The sequence below is a fragment of the Hydra viridissima genome, unplaced genomic scaffold (assembly GCF_058129835.1).
Source record: "Hydra viridissima isolate aposymbiotic clone 2 unplaced genomic scaffold, HvirCarnegie_v1 scaffold_9, whole genome shotgun sequence".
NCBI classification, from domain to species: domain Eukaryota; kingdom Metazoa; phylum Cnidaria; class Hydrozoa; order Anthoathecata; family Hydridae; genus Hydra; species Hydra viridissima.
Window position 1 is genome coordinate 11,862,537 of NW_028324308.1, and position 24,489 is coordinate 11,887,025.

The 24,489-nt window shown below is 28.8% G+C and overlaps 1 long non-coding RNA gene and 1 pseudogene across 4 annotated transcripts; one reads left to right on the plus strand and one right to left on the minus strand.

Moving 5' to 3' along the window:
* Positions 1 to 160: 160 nt before the first annotated feature.
* On the plus strand, positions 161 to 6,011 carry LOC149884062 (uncharacterized). Of its 4 annotated transcripts, XR_016455283.1 has the most exons (5): positions 161 to 1,683; positions 1,908 to 2,091; positions 5,145 to 5,266; positions 5,351 to 5,385; positions 5,549 to 6,010. It is a non-coding gene; the product is annotated as an uncharacterized LOC149884062 (long non-coding RNA). The 4 variants fall into 4 exon arrangements; XR_016455282.1 differs by having other exon boundaries at positions 5,145 to 5,385; positions 5,549 to 6,011; XR_016455280.1 differs by having other exon boundaries at positions 5,351 to 6,010.
* Positions 6,012 to 19,311: 13,300 nt separating this feature from the next.
* On the minus strand, positions 19,312 to 19,983 carry LOC149884063 (uncharacterized; annotated as a pseudogene).
* Between the last annotated feature and the right edge of the window lie 4,506 nt (positions 19,984 to 24,489).

Here is a 24,489-nt window from a genome sequence, read left to right on the forward strand (position 1 = left end):
TTGAAAAAGAGGTCAGTAAGGACAAAAATGTAAACAAATAGCGGCAAACTATTTTTTCTTTTTCAAAATTTTGTTAGCTAAAAATATTATTATTTAGCTGGTCGTTTATTATTTTTAAAGTTTTATATTCTTCAAGCTTCTGTAACTTTTATGACATACTTCTATTTTTTTTTCTATGATTGTTTTTTCGGATGATAAAAGTTTACAATTTTCACAATCTAAGTTTTTGGTAGAATCGATTATTGTATGAGTTTCAGTATCAATATTAGTTGTAAACTCTGGATATTTTAACTTTTTGCATTGAGATTTTCTAAGTAACTTATCTTTTGATGTCTTGAATGAAAAAATGCTAGGAACGTCATTCCCTGATTTTAAAGTTTTTTTTACCGCATCCTGAACTAACTTTTATTTCCTCATGCCTATAGTGAAATTCACACACTTTCGTGTGTTTCATTATTTCAAATTTATCAGCACCTCCTTTACGTTTATATTTAAATATTTCGCTACACCAAGCTCTGTAAACATCAAATTTGTTTTTCTTAATTGGGAAAGAAAATAGAGCAATGTTAGTCTTTTCCATATTGTTATTATAAAACGAACTTCCGCACAGTGGAATACAGCAATACATCCCTCTTCCACCTTTTTTCACTTCGTTTGGTCTGAAAATGCTTGGGTTGGAATGAGACATCTTTTGGAGTGAAATTATGTTTTTAATTTTATAATTTCGAGAAAGAGTTTTTATCTGTTTACATTTTTGTCCTTACTGGCCTCTTTTTCAAGCTGAGAAATTAGTTGCGCAATCGAATTATAGAAATGTCTATTGATGGCGAATTTTTTGTGGATGAGAGTTTTTATTAGAAGAGAAAATGTAGAGTTGAAACGTTGCGTTCGCCGCGAGAAAGCAACATATAAGTTGTTAATAATTTTTCTAAATAATTCTAATAATTCTTCTAAATCATGTCCAATTGTCAAAAATACTTTGTTACCCAAGTCTTCTCTTAAAATTCGTGAAAATTAATGCTGGTCGGATGACAATATAAATTTACCTTTTACTAACTCTATTATTAGTTTTGAAGAATCTAGTGATAACATCGAATGGAAAGCTTGTTTGCATGATGATTTAGACAGTGATGATATTGATGGCAACAATTGCATAACAAAAGTGAATGAAAATGTATCAGATGAATTAAAGCAATGGATGATTGTATTTAACATATCTCATAGTGCTATAAATAATTTGCTTTTGAATTTTCAAAAATCAAATTTATGTTTGCTTAAAGATGCTTGAACACTTCTTAGAACTGATTGAAACATTATTATTGCTTCTGTAGCTGGTGGTGATTATTTTTATATAGGATTAAAAAACTGATTTTCTTTGCTCCTAAATAAATCTTCAATTTCATCTGATATTATACAGCTTATAACTCACATAAATATTGATAGTATTCCATTATTTAACAATTGAAACATTTCTCTCTGGCCAATTCTTGGTTCGATTGTAGAACTTGAAGGTAACAATGTCTTTCCTAGTTCTTGTCAGTAATGGTGGAGGCGGCTTGACACAATTTATCAAGCAAAACATGGCCTATTTAATGACATCTAAGCAAGCGCGACAGTGTAACTTGATTGGCCAACAAAGCAAAATCAAATTTTGAGCACTGCAACACTTTCAGATTTTATTTAGTAAGTATTCACTTCAAATTCGTATGCCTACATTTAACAGTAACATATTAATTTTGAGTTATTTAGATCACAACATATAGCCTAGAAAGGTAATACTTGCTAAATGGTGTAATAATAATAATAATAATAATAATAATAATAATAATAATAATAATAATAATAATAATAATAATAATTTAACATGTATACTGGGGCATCAGCAAAATTGTTTTATATGTATTTAGGTGCTGCTAAACAAAACTTTGCCACTAAGGACACAAGCAAGGAGATGCTTGAGAAGTAACTTTCTACGTGGTTTGGAAATTCACGGGATCGTGGGGAAGGGAGCCGAAAACCGAAATGGAAGAATGCAACAGAAGTCAATAATGTAATACAAGTTTCTGATGATGCATTTACAAATGTTAAACAGTAAGCAATGTTATTTGATCTAGCATCAGTTAAGATTTTAAAAACTGTTTGCCATGGACTAAGTTATGATTTATTGAAAAAAGTACTCGATGTGATCTGTTTTTCAAGCACTGTATACATTATACTGGTTTGTCCAGCCTGTAAATATATTTTGCCTTATACCACACAGGATCTGATTTCAAATACTCTTATTTGTTTAATTCAGTTATGCTCGTTGAAAATTTAGTTAACTAATTGTTATTACCTGTAAGCATTCTCGTGTATTTCTTGGTATATTTTCAATCAGTTATGACTTGCAGTGATGCAGTATTGCAACTTGCATCATTTGTATGCTATATAATAGTATTGGTGCATTTTTTGAAAACTTCTTAATTTACGACTTGCAATTGCTTTTTTTTTAAATAGACTCTTACATATAGTTAACTTTTATCAATTTTATCAATTATTTTTGGCAGTGTTATTGTTGCCATTAATAAAATGTATCCTATCTGCCAGAAATATAGCTACAGGACTTAGTAATGTGACATAGTGATAATAATAATAATAATAATAATAATAATAATAATAATAATAATAATAATAATAATAATAATAATAATAATAATAATAATAATAATAATAATAATAATAATAATAATAGTAATAATAGTAATAATAATAAATATAAAAATAACAAATATGATCATTATACCTATAATACCTGGGATAATTGTGGGATCCATGTGGTTTATCCCAGCTGAATTCCAACTGGGTATTCCATTAATACCAACTGGGTCTGGATTACCCGTACGGGCCCAGTCCTGCGGCCCAATTGGGACCCACCTGGGTACCTTATGGGCTGGCTAGCTGGGTATATTCTTGATTTCAGTTTATTTAAAGTGTTCTATTGCAGTCTTATTCCCTAACCTTTTCAGAAGAGTAGATATTAACTGTTTCATTTTGTTAACATATTATGCAGTTCCTTTATAATCTTTAAGGATGCTTGTTTTAAAGATCTTTGATTAACATTGTTATTGGGACATCCAATATTTACAGTGAATAGGTTATCATCAGTTGACTTTAACTATAAAATGCAGTCAATATTGACTTTTTTTAACATCCTGAAGCAAATTGTTTAGACTGAATACTTTCCAGACTTATAGTAAGAAAGTTCAAGTATGTTACAAAATTGAAATGGTACAGTTGTGAGTGTGTTTAGGTGCTTACATCTGGCAATATTATTTAAAAAGCTTTGAGTTATCTGGTAGAGAAGCAGTTTGGTTTCAAAAACTTCATTCAAGTTTGATTCTTATTCAGCATTTTCCATTCTTCAATAGTGATATTTAAATAATAGTTTATACACAAAAATGCTATGTTATAATTTGTAATTTGATATAAATGTTTGTGGCATTGTTTTTTAAATAATAAGGTCATTGACACCAATTCCTATTGAGATATATAGATTTTCCTTCTTTCTTTTTTGTCTTTATAGTTGCACTTTATGACGCGCGTTTGTTCATTAATACTCGTTTGTTTTCACTCCATCATTTCTACTTGGATAGTTTCACTTAACTTCATTCTTTACCTCTGTAACTTTTATCTTTGTATATATTTGTATATGTACATGTAAATATGTTAATACATTACATAATCAATTTACCAAAATGCTACATCTCTTAAAACTTTGCTTTATGATTGTCACTGTGTAAGTTTTTGTGAAATTCTACTTTTATTATGCGATTAATTTATTTTTAATGTTTAAATTTATTTTTAATGTTCTGATGTCTTTTCTTTTCCATCTAATATTATACCAACTTACCCTTTAAAACCAAGGTCCACTACTAAAGTTTTGTCTTCTATCAGAAATGAAAAGTCTGATAGAAGTTTTCACAATATTTAAAAAGCAATTTGTTTACGTTATTTCTTTGTTTGAAAATAATAAAAATCATGTCTTTGTTTGTTCTGTAACAACTTTTGTTACAAATGAAGTTTTGCACATTCAATCAAATTTCTTTTATGTTAACTGCATATCTATGTTTGCTGTTCATATCTCAAGCAATTTTAAATTTGAAAGTTTTCATGCTGGTGTTCGCTGCTTTATTTCTTCATTATCTAAAAACCATATTACCACTCTTGATTTTTGGTCAAGAGTGGAAGAAACAATTCGCTATCTGAACAACATTGAAGTTGATCATCAAAAATTGATATTACAAGATCATATTGCATCTATGAATGCATCAGAAGTAGGTAAAAAAATTTATAATACAGAAACATTTATCAGATCGTATTCTTATTTTTCAACATCTCGAAGTCTATACAATCAGTTAAGAAAAGATTTTAAACTTCCAAGTGTAAAAACACTGACAAAAATTACATCTAGGAAGAAGAATGTTTCAGATACTAATTTTATCAGCACTATATTTTCAAATATAGAGAAGAATCAGAGAGATTGTATACTATTGGTAATTGAGGTTCATGTAAAGTCTGTTCTTCTCTACCATGGTGGTTCTCTATTTGGAAAAGCTCAAATTAATCCTGAGTTGTTAGCAAATACTGTTTTGGGTATCATGGTTAAATGTTTTAAGGGTGGACCATCCTATTTGTGCAAAGTGATACCTGACTGTCATTTGGATGCTTCTTTTTATTTGAGCTATGTAATTAATTCATTCAATTCTAGCAATGGAAAAGTTATTTCTGTTATTTTTGACTATGTTCATCTACTAAAAAATATCAGAAATAACTGGATAACAGAAAAAACACAGGAATTACATTTTAAAAGTGATCAAAATATGACTGCTAAATGGAGTGACCGTTAATGTATTTTTAATTTTCGAAAAAGATCAGCTAATTAAATTATCTAGACTAAATTTTGTAGCTATATATCCAAAAGCCATTGAAAGACAAAGTACACTGCTTAGAAGTAGTTTGTGATGAAACTATAGCTGTTCCCAAAACTTATTCAAATATTATCCACCCTTATAATATAAATGAAACCATTTGTTTTCTAGAAAAGGCTACTAAATTCTGGAAAACTGTAAGTATAAAAGAAATTTACAGTAATACTTTATTTTTAGATTCTCATAAAAGAGTTATTTCAGAAGAAGACATAAATTTGCAACATTTACTTGGTTTCGGAGATATGGTTCTTAAAGTGAGTGGTAAAGACATAGAATAAGATCCTTAACTAGAGATACAGGTACTTCAATTTAGCATATTTGTTATGGGTTAGTAGAGACGTCTAAATATTTGTTAAAATACAATTTCATTTACATTATGCTAGGAAAGTTCTCAACAGATTACATTGAAAAAGATTCAGTAAGTTTAGACAAGGTTCAAGCGGAACATATTTTATAACTGTTCAAAATGTTGTTGAAAAATTAAACATTGAGAAAGCTAAACTGTTATTGGAATTAAAAGTTGATGTTTCAGATTACAATACTGATATTAAGCATTTATGTCAAAAATGCTGCTATTTTAGAAGTAAAGAATCTTGTGACATTATTAATCAATTGCCTGAACAAGGAGCATCTTTGCCACTGAGTACGAAAATGGCTCTGTTTTATATTGCAGGCTGTTACAAGAAAAGATGATATCAGTGAAAATGAATTAATGACTGACATTGCATTTTATTCTCAGTTGTACAGAGACTACGCAAAAACTTGGATAGAGGTGGATTGAATGTACCTCTTGATTGCTGTGTTCAGTGGGTTTTTTTTGTGTGGGTTTTCATGCTGTTGTGTTATTAACCTTCTAGCACACAGCATTGAGTAGTTAAGAACTAAAAGGTACATAAATTATATAACAAATGCTAACTATTTGAAACTTGAGATTTCTGCACAAGATAACAAATACTTTATCTTCACTATTATTAAACAAACTAAATTTAAGCAAATTAAAATTAAACTTTGTACTTAGTTTTTACTGAGAATTTTTATTTTATTATATTTATTCTAAAAAACGAAAAACAGAAAGTTAATATAGAATAATTTATTGTAAGATTATGTTTTGTTAAATAAAAAAAATTTATATATTTGAAATTTATGTAAATATGTAATATTCCGTTATTTTTATGAAAAAAATCTTATGTTAAACAAAAAAACTAGATTCTTATCAGAAAATTACATATTTATCAATATTTGAGCTTAAGATATAAAACTTGATTATCATCAGTTTCTTAATTTTCATATCACCATTCCTTAATTCCGCCGCACAGTGACTCAGAACGATCAAAAAACGGTAAAAATTAAATAAAATTTGACATAAATCGTAAATCAATAATGTTATATATCAAAATAATAATTTTTGGGTCAAAGATTTCAAATTTATTAATAAATTTTTTTTTATGCGTAGCTTCGACGCGTATAACGCGCGCTTATGCGCGTATACGCGCGTTTAAGGTGACTATACGCGTACAAAAATTTTTTTTTTCAAGTTTTAGAATCTTCAAGACAAACACATTATCTTGATATATTACTCTACTTGATATTTTTATAAAAATGGTTTTTAAAGGAGGTTGATACATAGAGAAAAAAAAACTGAATTTATTACATTCATTTTATTATTTACATTACAATTAATTTAATAACTTCATCTGGTAACGGTTTTCCTCGATAGCTCTTATGTTTTCTAAAAGATATGCTTGATACTTTTGGATCTGATCTTACTAGAAGGTAGTGCATCTGATTCATCATTGTATTTAACCTTGAAATTTTTGCCGTGTGCTTAAGTCTAGAATTTCTTATCTGTTTATTTAAACTCTCCAGTGCATCTTCCGAATATACCCCGACTGGTAAAGGTAATTTATGTGATATGGAAGAACTATGAAGCAGCAGTTTATGTACAGTGGGAGGCATAACATACCAGTTGTACAAACTCACTATACGTTTAGCTGTTTCAGTGCAGTATAAATCTAATTCATTGATATTAATAGAATATCCACAAGATATGGTTATGAGAATATTATGCAATCTTTCAATTATATCACAATCAACTTTAGTAATTTCAGAAAAAGCTTTACTATTTTTAAATGCTCTTCTGGCAGTATTGCCGTCATTGGTATTTCCAGACCCAGTTTTAGGCATGTCAACATATAAGCTTAACCGTTCCCTGAAGAGTTCCTGAATCTGTTTTTTTTTTAAGTCTACAGATAATTTTTCCTCAATTGTTTTTGGCTTATACTTTTTAATTTCAATTTTATAACTCAAATGAAGAATAAATTCCAAGCATTTTATCCAGCAATGCAAAGCTGAAATTCCAAGCCCCAAGGCTGACTCATTCTCAGTTTTTGCTTTTAATAAATCAATATTGTTCATTTCGTTGGGTTTAGCATTGCAAACATTGCAGGATTGAGTGGATTTTGTCTCTGTAAGTGCATTAACTACTTTATTATCAAACATTGTAAGATCAACTCTATAGCTGATATTAAAGGTCACCTTTCTTCCTGCAATATCAAAAACTTTGCAAAACGTCTTTAAGGTATTTATTTGATTTTTTAGATCTGATTCTTCTTCTCTGGATAAAATTGGACTCTCTTTTTTATATTGTAGATGAAGAGGTCTACAAAAGTGACAACTTGAAGGATTTCCATTTTTCCAAATTTCGCCATCTTTTACTTTGAGCAATAAAGGCACAAAAGCTGTACTAAAAAGATTTTCTTCACTCTTAAGTTCTATACTTGTGATGCTTGTTTCAAAGTATTTCTGTTTATAAACACTTTGGCTTGATGCTCCATCAAAACCAATCTTTCCATATAAAACTCCAAATATTTCGTTACCTTGACCACAATTAGGCATATCAATCATTTCAGTTATTCTACTCACAGTGTGATCTAACATGCTTTGAAGAGTACACTTTGCAGAAATTTCAGAAAAATGTATATTCTCAGGATAACATTTCAATTTTTCCACCAAAATATCGTGCAAGGTAGGATAAATATGTACATTGTGAACAAGAGCTGAGTTTCTGATCATTTGATATTGTTTATCGCTGAGATCAGTGTTCATTTTTAATGCAAGAGCTTCCTCTACACTCATAATGATGGGAAAGGTTTTATCCAAAGTTTTATCAACTTTTTCTATCTCTAAAAGATTTGACATATTGTTTTTTAAAAAAGAAGCTTTTTTTTTTTCTCCAGCAGCATTTACACTTTTTGCAGAAGCTAAAAATAGAGCTTCATGATGTTCAGTGGCGAGTTCTTTTATTTTTTTTCTTTTGCTTTGCTCTCCAAGAACATTCCATTGCTTATGGGGCCTTCCAGAACCAAAATGACAATTTTTATTGTTCATAAGGTTTCTTTGAAGCCAACGATTTTCTTTTTGTATAAATGTATCATAATTTCGTCCACATTGTGTTAGTTTTCTCTTCACCTTTGAAATAAATATAACTAAAGCAACCTTTATTTAAGTTTTCTTTGCGAATTTCTTCAGTATTTTTTATTTCATTAAGTAAATCCTTCCATAATCTTAATTTATCCACTCCTAGTTCACGTATCTTTGGGATAAGATCTAATCTTTTCATTGTTATTGTTTTTAAGAACCATCAATATAATAAAACTAATAAATCAGAAACATTTTAAATTACATTATATATTTTTTTACTTTACACTGTTTAAAATTTTATTTTGTAATGGCTTTAACAATTGTCACATTGTTACATCCTGTAATAATACTATTTTACTAAGTTAACTTTATATTACAGGAAATACTAAAGTTGTTCAGTCAAGCTTTTTCAAACATGTTGTACCTATCAAATAATAAATACTTTTAAAAATGGCGGAAAACGAGGTTTTTAAGTGTTTATCAACATTTTTATTTCTTTAATAACTTCCAATACCGCAGGAGACCGCAGTAATCCCTTTATAATTTAAAAGTAGAAATGTTAATTAACTAGAAAAAATGTATATATTTTTGGAACTCGGTGGAACATTTTTTTAGCTGATATATAAACAGAAAAAATACAATTACTTGCAACCTTTTTTTTAGAAAAGTCTTTAAATTTTAACAAAAAAATTAGACTTTTTTTTACTTTTGAGTAAAGTTGAAATATATAGAGCCAAAAGATTATCTTTAAAATAAATATGCACTTTTATTTAAATTAAAAATACTCTATTTTAGTTAAATAAAAATCTCACATTTTTCAGATTTCTTTGAAAATAATATCAAATTTTTTTACTTCTTTTAACTATAAAATACAAAATAAAAGTTTTATGAAACAATTATTTATACTTTTGAAATAAAAAATTATTGCAATTTAATATTATTTAAAAAAGGGCACTTAACTTATAGAAAAGTTGTGAGGGGTTTATTACCATTTTTTTGCTGTTTTGAGTCACTGTGCGCCGCCATCTTGGGAGGCCAAAACTGGCTTCAAAAAATTTTCCGTATACACTATCTAGTAGGTACGTGTGCAAAATTTTTAAACTATTCAAATATATAATTATTATACATCATTGTAAAGAGCTTTAAATCAGTATTACAATGGTGAAATTTTATAAAAAACTAATGATTCTGCTAAAAGTTATGCCTATTTAAGTGACAAAAATTCATTATAAGGAATGCTTAAGAAAACTGCAACCAACTTAAAAAATTAGCGTTCGGCTTACGGTGGTTTTATAACAGAACTTCATTGTTAAGTTTTTAGCGCATTAATTTGCCTCGGTTATATTTTTATTCAACTAATAGCAGAATATGGTTTTGTGTGTGTGTGTAAATCATGTTTTGAATATTTTTAAAAAATCATTAATATTTTAAATAAAGTTTCATTTTTCTAAAAAAACAATTTCTTAATGAATAAAAAAGTCAAATATACAAAAGGCTCATAATCGTGAATCCCCCCCCCCCCCCACCCCAACTTCTACAACAGAAGAATATTTGGTACCTTTACTGCGTGCAAAAATAGAATATGAGCGGGACATTATTTTTTAATAAAATTTGGCAGGTACATAGAAAATAGATATAGAAAATTGATTCAAAAGTTAGAAAAAAAACCCATCACGATGGCTCCGCGCAAAATCGGACTATCTGCAATCTCCGCGGAAAACAAATTTGGCATATCTGCAATCTCCGCCAAAAACAAAATTGGCATATCTGCAATCTCCGCGTAAAACAAAATTGGACTACCTGCGTTTTTCGGGTGCATAAATTTTTGGTGGTGTTTCTTTAAATATTTGAAGTTTTTTGTAAAATTCTACAATTTTTTAAATAATAGCGATTCTTTAAACATTTATTAATAGCGATTATTTAAACACAAAACCTTGATCATAACTTGATTAAGTTTGTGAGTAATCAAGTAGTTTTAGTTAAGATAAATATGTTAAAAATAACTTATGTTATTGTTAATAATAACATAGCATATGTAACAAAACATTGTTATGTTACATACTAATTGCTAAATTCATAATACATACTTTGTCAATTTTATTTAGCCTTGTTGTTGTGACTAATAACTTTAGATCAAATTAAATTCTTATTATGTTATGTTGCATTGTTGCTAAGTGGTCTTTATACGCAAGATCTGCATATAAATATATACAGGATGTCTGCCAAATCAAGGAAATGTCAGGGAATTCGGATATCTTCAAAAAAATCAGGGGATTATCAGGGAAATTAGGTTAAATTTTAGAAAAATCAGGGAAGATGACTCTATCAAACTTATATAACTTAAATAAGTTGTATATAGTACACGTAATCTAAAAGTTTATTTGGCAGATAGTTTTATGAACTTCCTTTGATATATTTAATGTGGGTTGTTTTATTGTTTATATTTTACAGTTGAAGAGCATTTTTCTAAACGATAAATAGGTAAATATCAGGGAAAAGCCAGGGAAATCCAACTTAAAATATTGGCAGACACCCTGTTTATATATATATATATATATATATATATATATATATATATATATATATATATATATATATATATATATATATATATATATATATATATATATATATGTAAATGTATATGTATGTTTGTATGAATATATTAGTATATATAAGCAAAGTATAACAGGTTTACTAAACATAATACAAACATTTTACATTTTTACAATTAATACAACAGCAATTAATTATTGGAATTGTTGTCTTTTTATCATCTTTCATTTTACTTGTTATTATTAGTTTGGTTCAGTATTTATTAAAAATTTATGTCATGTAACTTGTTTTAATTTAAGGAGAACAGACCAATGTTTGGCAAGACCCATTGCAGTCACTATCTATATTTATTAAAAGTTGCTGATATTGTCTAAAGAATTGATCGTAATTCAAAAGTGATATATTATGTGTTACAGCAAATTCAACATATGAAATGCAAGTTTATGCTTGCACCTCTTACATAATCAAACATTAAGTCAAGCTCTTCATTATTTTAGTACTAAATAACTAATTTTGTGAAAGATAGAAACAGAAATTTTTTGTGAAAAGTATTTAATAGATGGAATAAATAGGATTTTCAGTTCTGAAAAAACAGGGCAGGAAAGGAAAATGTGACTAAATGTTAAATGTGTTAAACTTGTAGATTTACATAGAAATAAAAATTAAGAGTACAAGTTACTTTGCAAATAATGCTAATGTTTGGCTATCTGAAAACTTTTGATATATGTAGAAAACTAGTTTCAAGTTTTAAGTTCAACTTAAATTCAATTGTTGAATATGTCTAATTTCTTATAAGTGATACAAACTTATCTTTAGTTTATATTTGTTTGATATTTATATTAATAAAGTTTTTTTCTCAATTTTACATTTCTTATTTGTGCGAGTTAGACAGTTTTTTATAATATCATTTTTTTATTTTGCTATGATAGTATTATATTAAAATATTTATATTTACATCTTTAACCACATGTAAATACAGGTTTTATATCTAAACTTTTCCCCTCAGATCATTAAGGGGCTTTGCCATCAGGGTTGGACTGGCTTGAAAAACCGGCCCGGGAAAATTGGTCAAGGCAGCCCACTTCATTGTATGTTGCATAAATTTTATATATATATATATATGTATATATATATATATATATATACACACACATATGGCTATTTCCACGATGGAAATTTTGTGTTTAAAAATTTCTTTTTTCAAAAGATTTTTTTCTTTAATTGTAGTTTAAACACCTTAAAATTATTGTTAAAATATATTTTGAGTAGAAAATATTTGAACCGAGTAGATAAATTTGATGAATGTTAGCAACTGTTTTTTCTTTTTATTATTCGAAAAAGTGAGTAAAATTTGAGGGCAAGTTATTGCAATATTTTAAACAAAACATATCCATATTTTTGTTTAGAAAGAATCTTTGACATTATATATGTCTTGAGTGAAAACACCTTTAGTCTTTAAAAATAATTCAAGTGTTTTTTTATCACATACACATCTGTAAAAATTAGGTTGCGTCACTGAACTAAAAGCTAAAAAAGTTTAATTATCACAATAAAAATAGGCTTTAAGGCGAGATTGTTTTAGAAATTATATATTTTAATGTAAACTTTTCATCATTACTAAAAAAAAGTGGGTCAAAAAACATTATATTAACTTATAGTGGTAGTTTAAATGCTGTTGCGTCACTGAGCCCATCAACGTGATAATTAGCGTTTTATAAAATTATTGTTTATTATTATTTAAAGTATAAAAAAAAAAAATTTAATCTTCTCTGCCTAAATATTGATAAAAATAAATATTTCTAAAACACTGCTGTTAGTTGGAGTCTAGAAATAGTAGACACCATCGCTATTCAATATTAACTAGTATAGCAACTTTTTCATCGTTTGACTAGTCGATGCCAAGACATCAATTATTGCATCGTTATTAATTCTCGGAAGAACGTCTTTTTCACAAGACATCAGCATGATTGACTGTAAACTTGACTGGCTCATCAAATTTCTTAATCTGTTCAAAATATGTTTCAATTTCGAAAATGACCTTTCGCAAGCAACTTGTGATGAGGATTATGTCAGCACAACTTTTTAAGCCAGAAACAAATTTGAATACGCAAGACTATGCAAGTTAAACTTCTGGAGGACAAAATAACAACAAAAAATACATTTTTTGCAAGATTTGCATTTATTTCTGTGGCTGTCACTGTTTTCCACTTCTGGGATTGTAAAGACAGTTTCAGATTCTTCGGATTTACATTGTTACATGTTGTCCGAGACACAGTGAGATACTTCCGTGTCAAATATCAAGTTATATTCATCTTCAAGAGTTATTTCGAAACTTTCCCATTTCCTTGCAAAGTCCGATAATTCCGTTTAAAGCTGATCTTTTGTTACACTAGCATCAAACTTTCTGAGCAACCCACTCAGATGCTGCAATCTGCTACTAGGCATTTTTTTCAAAATTTTTGCAAAATTTCTTGGATCTAAACAAGATAAATCAGCATATAGACTACCATGCTCTGAGAATCTCTATTTTAAACTTCTGATTACTTGATTCATTACCATGTTGTGAACATTGATACGAAGTTTATCTTTTGCACTTTCAAGTAGTTGATTTGCTCTGATTCTTTTCTCTTTCAAACCAGTCTGAACTTTAATTTACATTTTATTTGGATAATATAATGTAGCCTAACTAAAAATATAATACAATTTTTATGCCAACCGGCCCACCGGGAATCTCCCGGTATCCCGGCGGCCCAGTCCAAGCCTGTTTGCCATGTTTAAATGCACAAGTATTTTTCTCTTGTATCAAAGAAAAAATTTTTTAAAATTAATTTCATAAATGTAAATATATGATTTTTTTTCAGTCATGTAAACCTTATCTACTTTCAAACATAAATATTTTCTGTCAACATAAATTTTTAAAATAAGAAATTTTAATGTTATTGAAACGGTATTATATATATTATTAACATAATATAAACAACTTGTAAATGAAAAATAATTTTACACTAAGAAAGATAAAATTCTGTTTACTTTAAGTTAAATTAATATACAATATTATAGTATATTAGTAAAAGAAAAAGAATTTCTTAGTAGGATAAGGATGACACCTGGATTTTGAAAATAATCCTAAACGTTTCTAAAAACATAATTTTTACACAAAGCGACAAAAATAGTCAAAGCTGAATAAACAATGTAAATAATGCTAAATTAATTTAATGTGCTAATTAACAGTGTCGGATTTAGATGACATTTGACTTTAGGTATTTTTACATCCATTATATTTTGGTTAGCCATCGAAATTTTTAATTTGATGTATACTTCTAGAAGATGTATAAATCTAGAATGATTTAAGGGTTGATTCCTTCCAAATCAAATTTCAAAAACCCCATTTTAGACATTTTCTACTTTTTTTAAATTTGTTATTGGGCAAAAAAAATCCAGCACTGTAAATATTGCCATAAATATAATTTTTAAATATAACATAACATTAAAAGTATATTATGCGGGAAATCATTTAAGTTGTTGTTTTTGGGTTATAAGGCAAACCGGCGTAGAATTCCCAAGCAGTTTTTCTCACAAATGTTTTAAGGTTCATCAAGTCTTTATATTTTGATTCTCCTATCGGAATTCTGGATTGATAAGTGTCAATAAGTTCAATTGACGTGTCAATATTAAGATTTTGCGGAAGAGGTTTGTAATCTTCTGTGGAAGAGTAACTTAATTTATAACATCGCCCTTTTTAATACCTGGTCTGATTTCTGTGTAATATTTGATATTTGAAAAATTTTTAAAAAAATCGTATTTTAGAAACTTTACTTTATACTTTGGAAAAGATATTTTTGCATTTTCAATGAAAGCAATGTAGTCACGAGGCTCGTGTATTGCTCTACCTCTCAGATTTCTTTCGATATTTGCGTGTACACTGTCTCCTTCCATATGTGTATGTTCTTTTTCCAAATATTTCTGTTCAATTATTAAATTATTTTGAACAGAAAATAAAAGAAGTGAATTTGCTATTACGATTTTGGTAGGTGCAGCCGTCAGAATATATTGTCACTTTATTTAAGTTGGGATTTTTTTCTTTATATTCTAATAAGTGATAAAATAATATCGAAGCAAACACATCACTTTCCAGCCCCCCTTCGATTTCATCCCATAAATAATTGGTTGCTTCTTTTGTGTGGAGGTTATAGATAGTTTGATTATGAATTTTAATCTTCTTTTTAAAATACAAAGCACCGGCAGATAAAACTGGGCATAAAAGAGTTTGCTGACAATCCATTGTTAAAACTAGTTCATTAAGGGAAACGTTTTTTTTATCGAAATCCTTACTATTTTGAGCTTGCGTTTTTAAATACCAGTGATCTGTATAACTAGATGGAAGAACATAGTCAGATGTATCTTTCTTTCTTTCACGAATTTCAACGCAAACGTCACACTGATCTTTTTTAGGTTTGTGTATAAATACGTTTTTCTTGTCAAGCAACTCATAGAAAACTGTGTGGCCCACGGGATCCAAGCGTTTTTCTGCTGCTTTAGTCTTGTAGAACCTGCAATATATAAATATATATATATATGTATATATATATATATATATATATATATATATATATATATATATATATATATATATATATATATAATTCTGTATAGTACTTTATAATTACTCACGGTTACATATCAATATATAAAATACCTGCAATTTATAAATATATACACATGTGTATATATATATATATATATATATATATATATATATATATATATATATATATATATATATATATATATATATATATATATAATTCTATATAGTACTTTATAATTACTCACGGTCACATATCAATTGGTTTTTGCATCAGAGACAGGTTACTTATTTGAACTTTATTGCGCGTTGGTTTAAATGTTTGTGCTCTCCATTTTATTCCCGTTGAAAATATTTTAAAGCTCAAGACTTTTTTTTTTGAATTCGAGTCTTAATTTTTTTAGGGATTAGTGCATAATTGGTATTGATATTTTGATTAATAATTAATACGTCTCTGATTACTCATTATGTCATTACTCAATGTACTGTTGTAATAATGATTTTTATAGTTACAACAGTGCATTGAGAATTTAAAAAACGTGGTACAACATTTTGAGTCCCGATCTCAAATTTCAAGTATCTTAAGTATGAACTCTTTCTAAGCAAACGTCAAAATCTTTTGCCAAGCGCGTTATTAAAAATGTATTGTATTAAAGTAAATGTAGAAAGTAATGTATCAAAAATTAAAAATATTCTTGCATCTCTACTATAACACAAAAACAAACACACAAACAAACACACAACCCCCCCTCTCCCCACTCACTTTGAACATACGCATTATCAATAATCAAACCCTTTTCCTCAACGCAAAAATTTTTCAAAACATTGAAAACAAAAAAAGCATTTAGTATATAAAAAAAAAATTTAAGAGAGATAAAGAACAAAAGATAGTCAAATCGCGTACGTACTTTAAAAAAGTTTGAAAACGACTGAATTATATAAAGTAGTTTAAAAACTGGAGTAAAATTTATTTATGACCAGTTATATTAGTTAAGTTCAAGAATATCAGTTGAAAAGTCTAGAGTGTTCATTACAACTTTTTATATTATGGCCCATAGTTTTGATTACGGAACTTAGAACAGAAAGTTCAAATAAAATGCTAAACTTAAATAAACTTTGTATAAAAGAATATATTGACCCCACAGCTATAAACTATTAATCTAAGTATATTCTACCTGAAAATTTCAGCCTTAGATGTCCAGTCATTAACTAGATAAAGTCTTTTGGTGTCTTTTCGACAGTAATGAGACTCCAACTTTTCTAACGAATCAATAAACTCATCAGCATACTGCTTACTCAATTGAAAACTATCAAGACTAGTAAATAAATCTGGTTTAGATAATACGTAAGGATTTGCTTTTGGGAATTCTGTTAGACAAAAACGTCTTACTGTGCTATGAGACAATGCCAGAGTGTTTAAAAAAAATTGCATGCATACAGGCTGTATAATATTTTTAACTTTAAGGTGGTATGCAAACTCATTATTTCTAGAGTATTTATCGTATGGGTTAAATACTGTTCTTCTTTTAGTATCGCTAATACAAACTAACAATTTAACCATTTCAATTTTCATATTTTTATCAAGTAGACAGAACTCGGTTAAAATATGTTGTCTTGTTTCGTCATTTATGTCACGACACCGCAGATTTTTTTGAAAACACATAGTACTTTCACATCTTGGACCAAGTTCTTTGGCGTTTTTTTAAATTTTTTTTCGAACCCCATCAACTAGTTTAGTACCGGTATATTCTTTACCTTGCTCGCGCAGTCTTTTATTTACATTCACAAAAGTGCTTTTTTTTATACTTTTTTTTAATGCGTTGTTAAGATCATTCCTAATATTTAATGCATTACTTGATTTGTCAAAAATATTGGATAGTTCAATGTTATTTTGGAGTTCAACTGTTAAAAATGTTCCTTCTTTGTCCGATGAACCATCATTATTTACTATTTGAGCCATACTGTAATCAAAATACGTTTTTTAATAAGGTTATGACATTAAATTTATGAAAACCGGATGCATTTAATATCTTGGTTGACTTTTTCTTTTCACTCTCCTTATTTTTCATCAAATTTAATTGAACACTTTTTTTTACATAGGCAGTGCCGCGTATAGAAGTTAAGAGCCTCCCCCTCCCCATAAAAGGCCTAAAAACTTTAAATGTTAAAAAAAAGTCCTTAACGTTGTAAAACGACCCTTAAATTTGCAAGTGGGTCTCTAAATTCGTTAGGACTCCCTAATTTGGGTGTGGGGCAGCCTAGTCACACCTCTATCCATAAGTATTATATGATACCTATATAAAAAACTAAAATTTTGATGTGCCCAATGAAATTTGCTGAAGCACGAAAAATTGTTTCTACGAAATTAAAATTATATAAAAATTTTAAATTTACTCACATAAATAAAAAGATTAATCATTAAAATTATATTAAAAATAGATAGTATTAATTTCCATTAATTTCCTCAAATATCTATCTTTCTAACTATCTACCTATCTATCTATCTATATATATTTATATCTATATAAATCTAAATTTATATCTATATATATCTAAATAAATATTTATATCTATACAAATATATATCTATATATCTATAAAAATATATTTATCTATATTTAGATAAATATATATAAAATACATGTATTAGGGATATGGCTGAAAGTATGTTATTATTGATTTTTATTACACCTTACAATAGGAGGAAAAAATTAAAACAGAAAATACCACAAAAATGTCAACTTCTAAAAAAGGCCACAGCCCAAGGCACCTGACAATATGGTGGCTTCAATAAATCACCAAAAATTATTTATCTCCGAAAGTATATTAACTTGGGTCTCAAAAGAAGTGGTTTCGTATATATATAAAAAAATTTTTTGAAAAAAAAGTTTGCTAAAATGTGTATTAAAAAAATAATAATAATAATTTTTATTAAAAACAAATATAACTTTTTTAGACTTGTTATGAAATTTTGCTGCTTTTGAGAGCCAACTTAATATACTTTGAGAAAAATTATTTATGATATATGACACTTCCCATTTTATTGAGCAACTTGGGCTATTTAAGTTGTTACTTGCAAATGATATTTTCTTGATTTAGAAAGATGTAAAGATGATTGTTCCAAACAACCTTGGGACAAGAGTTTTTTTTTGATCAAGATAATAGTTAAGGTGACATCTGGCTGTAGTTTACTTTGGGTTGAGCTTCAAACTATAGTTTGAAGCTCAAACCCAACTGAAGCTCTAACCCAACTAAATCAAATCTGGAGAAACTGGTTTTAAACCAGATAACTACTTATGCATGTGTTTGAAACCAGTTTGTGTTTAGCAAAGTATCATCTACAAAAAAAAGTTTATATATGGACAATAAGGAAAATTTCCCATGACCTGTTTGCTTATGGAACCAAATTAGGCTATTATTGATAATTTTGTTAGTTATGATCTGGCCTCAAAAAAAAAATGTTTATAATTATTTCATATTGTTGAATTCACTTGGAAAACTTGAATATATGCTGTGGGAAAAATGTATATAGTTTGTGCCTTACTAAATAATGCTCGAAGTTGTTTATATGGTTTGCAGACATCTAATTATTTTAGTATTAATCCACCTACACTTGAGGAATTTTTTGTATAAAAATGAAAGACAATAATAAAAAACTAGTTCACTTAATGTTTGAACTTTTAAATCAACTTTCATAAATAATTTTTTTTTATTTTAAAAAAATAATAAATAAGTTTTTTTTTTTTTTTAAGAAAGTATTAGTCACTTTCAAGTGAAATTCATTTATTTTTTGGAAAGTTGTTTTATTAATTCTAACATTGTCGCTTGCTGCTGTGATTGTTGTTGCACTATTTATTGCATAATTGTTTGTTGTTGTTGAAAGAGCTTCAACATTTCGGATTGATTCTGCAGACTTTTTTAATTCTAGCTCTTCTTTTTTTATAGCTCCATCTCTTTCTCCTTTTTCTCATAGATATACCATATTTTCAGAACCATTATTTTTTGGACGCTTGCACTTTTTTTGCTCATTTCTTTCCATTGCTTCTGACAAAATTTCCATACTACGTTTTCGCATTTCAGTTGCTTTACTTTGATCGTTAACTTGTTTGAGTAATTTTGCATCACTTTTTGATGAAGGTGTTTCGTCAGCTTCTTTGAATCTTTCCATTATATCAGAAACAGCAATATCCACCTCTGATTCTACTGGGTTAATACCAGATGCTTTTTCTTCATCTCTTGTTTTCTTTTTATTGTTTTCAATTAAAACATTTAAGTGGTCTCGCACAGCTCTTGACTTAACTTTAAAAATTGGTTGACTCGCGGAATTAAGTGCATTTGCAATCTTTTCCCAACTTTTTCCTCTTTCTATGGACCCTTTTTTGTACTGGTATGGCTCATGGAGTAATATTTCACGAAGAAAGAAAATGTCATGCTCTTCTGTCCATCTCATTAAAGTAAGAAATATAAAATTAAGAACCTGAATAAGTTAATAAACTTAAAGTCCATTATATATATATATATATATATATATATATATATATATATATATATATATATATATATATATATATATATATATATATATATATATATATAACGGGTGATGAAAAAAAAATGAGACTGCGTTCAATTTAAATTTGCATGTACTAAACCATTAGCTGTATATATATTTTGTATGTATTTTATTGCAAATTTATTCTAGTTTTAAATAAAAAAAAAAAAAGAAAAAAAATTAAAATTCAACGATTTAAAATGAAAATAAACAAATCTAAGCAAGAGCTTCTCCGTGAACGTGTGTATGGATTTTACATGGACAATAAGCAAAATGGTAAATATTACATTTATTGTCATTTTAAAGCAGAAAAAAACACCAAAAGCAACCATATACCGTATAATTGAACGCGCAGAAAATGGAAAAGGAACTCAAAGTGTTATAGGAAGTGGTCAAGTCGCAAAAAAAATGACGAAAAAGAACATTACCAAGCTGAAGACCATGTTTGACCACAAGGATGGCGTCTCACAAAGACAAGCAGCTAGAAAATTTGTGTGCGATCAGCCCTTTACATGCAAAACATTGAAGAACAGAGTCACAAAAACGCAAAATAAGAACCAGATGCAGTCGATTATACGAAAAATATAAAAATCACGAATTGATGATGAATCTTATTTCACTTTAAAGCATAGAAACATTAACGGAAACTAAAGTTTCTACTCAAGTAACGCTGCTTTGACACCGCCAAACGTAAAATATGATCCAGTTGAAAAATATGAGCAAAAAGTGTTGGTCTGGGTTTGCGTTTTGGCTAAAGGTATTTCTATACCTTTTTTTTAACCTTCTAAGCAATCAATCAAGCAAGTATTAACTGTAGTGGAGTATTTTAGACAAAATAACATCAATTTTGTTGAAAAGGAAGACAACCCTCCCAACGTACCTGAATGCAGGCCTATTGAGGACTTTTGGTCTCAACTGAAAGGAGAAGTATACAAGAACAATTGGCAAGCAGAAACTATTGATCAACTTTGCAATAGAGTAAAGTATTGTTTGAATAAGATTGACTTTACAGCCATACAACGCCTTATGGGATCGATAAAATGTCAAATCGATAATATTTGTAGAAATGGAGCAAAAGAAGATAATTAAGTATATGTTTTGAAAGCTTGAAAAAAAATTCTCTACTTAATACATTTTTAATTTTAAAAAAATCATTTAAAATAAAGGAGTTATGCCCTTTTAAACGCAGTCTCATTTTTTTTGTCATCACCCGAGCCTAAAATTATTTTCACATGCACCAATTACCTTTATCACGCACATGTACGCGTTTTAAACGCGTGTTAGTTAATTCTAATTTTAGTAAAAAATTTAGCTTCCTTGACCCAAAATATAACAGTATTATATTAATACACAAACGCTCGCGTACGTGTTAAACGCACGCAAATTTGCTAAACGCGGGCAGACGCGTTACAAAGCGCGTTATAAATCTTTAACGCAAAAAAAACAAAAAACAATTTATAATCCAAAAATAAAAAAAATCAGAATATGAAAATCTTTTCACGATTTGAATTACTAACCAGTTCAATAATTCAGTACTAATTTCCAATACCAGAATAGATTCATATATAGTTTTGTCAATCCTCCGTTTTCGATTTAAAAACAGCTTTCGGAGGTTTGTGAATTATTACAAAAACGTCCGAAAACTGTTTTAAATCGAAAACGGAGGGGCGGGTATTGCATTTGACAAAACTATGCATGAATCTTATTGAAATATCTCCTAAAGGAGCAGGAGGTCGCAGTAAATACTTCAGGGTTTATTTGGCTATAGTTCAATGGTTTTGTTTCACAAAAATTAAACGTGGAACAATGTAGAACTTTTTTTTTGCTGGCACTTATGTTTAAAATTGTGCATTAAAATTTTAACTTTTTAAAGAAAAAAAAGCAAATAAATTTTTAATATCTAAGCACTCAGTACTAAAGTTTTGTAAGTAGGTGGAAAATAAGGTTTATTACAAGATAAACATACCTTAAATTTTCATAATTTTATGGTGATAAATTTAACTTTTTACACATATATCCCTTTAAAATTACACATTATTAATACCTATGAAATTATTTAAAGTTGATTTTAGATCAAAAAGTAGTTTACTTTTACATTTTAAGTCTAAAAACGATTAAGCTATCACTTTTTTTTCGGACTTTTTTGCCGTTTTTAGATTAATCTGGGTCACTGTGCGGCATTTCAGAGAATCTCATCCATTGCGCATGCCTAGTGTCAAACATTTATCATAAATTGTAGAAGTTCCCGTTGCAGTTTTCTTATCGTAAGCTCTCTATTAGTGGTCTGCGTCTCGGAATCGAATTCTCGAAATGAATCGGGAAAAGCATAAAGAGACGAGAAATGTCCCGGAAAAAAATAACGAGACAAAGGAAAAAACTGTCCCGTAATAAAGTTATAAATCGGGACAATAATTTTGTCTCGGAATTTAAAAAATTGTGTCCCGGATATCCTCGTCTCGAAATAAAAAAGAACGAGACGCAGATGCGTAAGAAGTATTGCCATGGACGTATAAGAGATGGGGTCACTTCTATAAAACTCATTCCGATCGGAACTTAAAAAATCGTAAACCCGACGAATTTCTTCGGATTCGACAAAATTGGCGTAAACCCGATAATCCCTAATTGCCTCTACTATAAACATTTTTTTCGTATCGTAAAAACTTTCCGACGAAAATGTTAGCGGATTCATGAAAAACAAAAAGATATTATCTAGTTAATCCATTGTTTTTTTCCATTTTGTTCTGTTCATATTATGGACAGTTGTGAAAACTTTCAACTAAATGCCGCAAGAAAAACAAATTTCAAAAAAGAAATGTGAGTAAACCCAATTCCTTTGTTTTCTCTTATTTGGAAATAGAATTGCGTTGCTTGGTCAAGACTGAGCAGTGAACGCCTCAGGGAAGAACTAGCATAAGCCCTAAGAGTGGAATTAGTAAAATTGTTTTCGGACAGATGTCCAGAGTGAACTAAAGACTCACACAGATGAAGAAATTAAAGAGTCACGTCGATGAAAAAGTTTCTATGCTCAACGCCGCACACGCATAAGATCGTCAAACAGCCCTCCCTCAATCAATATTCCCTAATACATCAGAGTCATCAAAGTTATACCTAACGCTTTTATTTCCTTTAAATCTGAAGTCCCTGATCAAAGTTCTGATTAAATTAAGATTCCACTAAACGCATTTCTAGCCTTATTCTCTATGTTCTAGCCATAAGTTAATATTCACTTTAATATTGACATTTCTACTTTGCATAAGTTCTTGCCTAGTGCAACTCTAGCCTAAAGTTCTTAGTTCTAAACATGTGTCAATAGTTGTTTTAAACTTCTAATCCCTGATTAATTCAAGATTCTCTTAAGGGTATTTCTTGTCCTACTCTCTTAGCATAAACCTAGTGTGAATATTCGTTTTAATATTGGCATTTTAATTCGGATCAAGTTTTTGCTCAGCGCAATTCGAGCCTGAAACTCTTAATTCTAGCCTAATTTCAATATTCGTTTTATTGTTGAAATTTCCGATCGGATAAAGATCTTGCTTCGTGTATTTCTAGCCTGATTCTCTTAGTTCTAGCCTAGTGTCAATATCCGTTATACTATTGACTTATCTCAGTGTGATTCTAGCCTGAGTCTCTTGATTCTTGCATATTGTCAGTATTCGTTTTCATATTGACCATTCTAGCCTAGTGTCAATATTCGTTTAAATATTGGCCATTCTCAGTGTCTATCCAGCCTGAATCTTTTAATTCTAACCGAGTGTCAATATTCGTTTTCATATTGACCAATGTTATTGTCTTTCTAGCATGAGTCCCTTAGTTCTAGCCAAGTGTCAATATTCGTTTTACTATTTACTTATCTCAGTGTGTGATTCTGGCCTGAGTCTCTCAGCTCTAGCCTAGTTTCAATATTCGTTTTATTATTGACCTATCTCAGTGTGTCATTCTAACTTGAATTTCTTAATTCTAGCCTAGTGTCAATATTCGTTTTCATATTGACCATTCTCAGTGTATTTCTAGCCTGATTCTTTTAGTTCTAGCCTACTGTCAATATCCGTTATACTATTGACTTATCTCAGTGTGATTCTAGCCTAGTGTCAATATTCGTTTTACTATTGACTTATCTCAGTGTCATTCTAGCCTGAATCTCAGTGTTATCCTAGCTTGAGCCTTTTAGTTCTAGCCAGTGGCAATATTCACTTTCATATTGATTACTCACAATGTATTTCTAGACTAAATCTCTAAATTCTAGCGTAGTGTCAATATTCGTTTTATTATTGACTTACTAAGTTCTAGCCTAGCGTCAATATTCGTTGTAATATTGACCTATATCACGGTATTTTAAGCCTAAATCCCTTAATTCTAGCCTAGTGTCAATATTCGTTTTTAACATTGACTTATCTCCGTGTGGTTCTAGC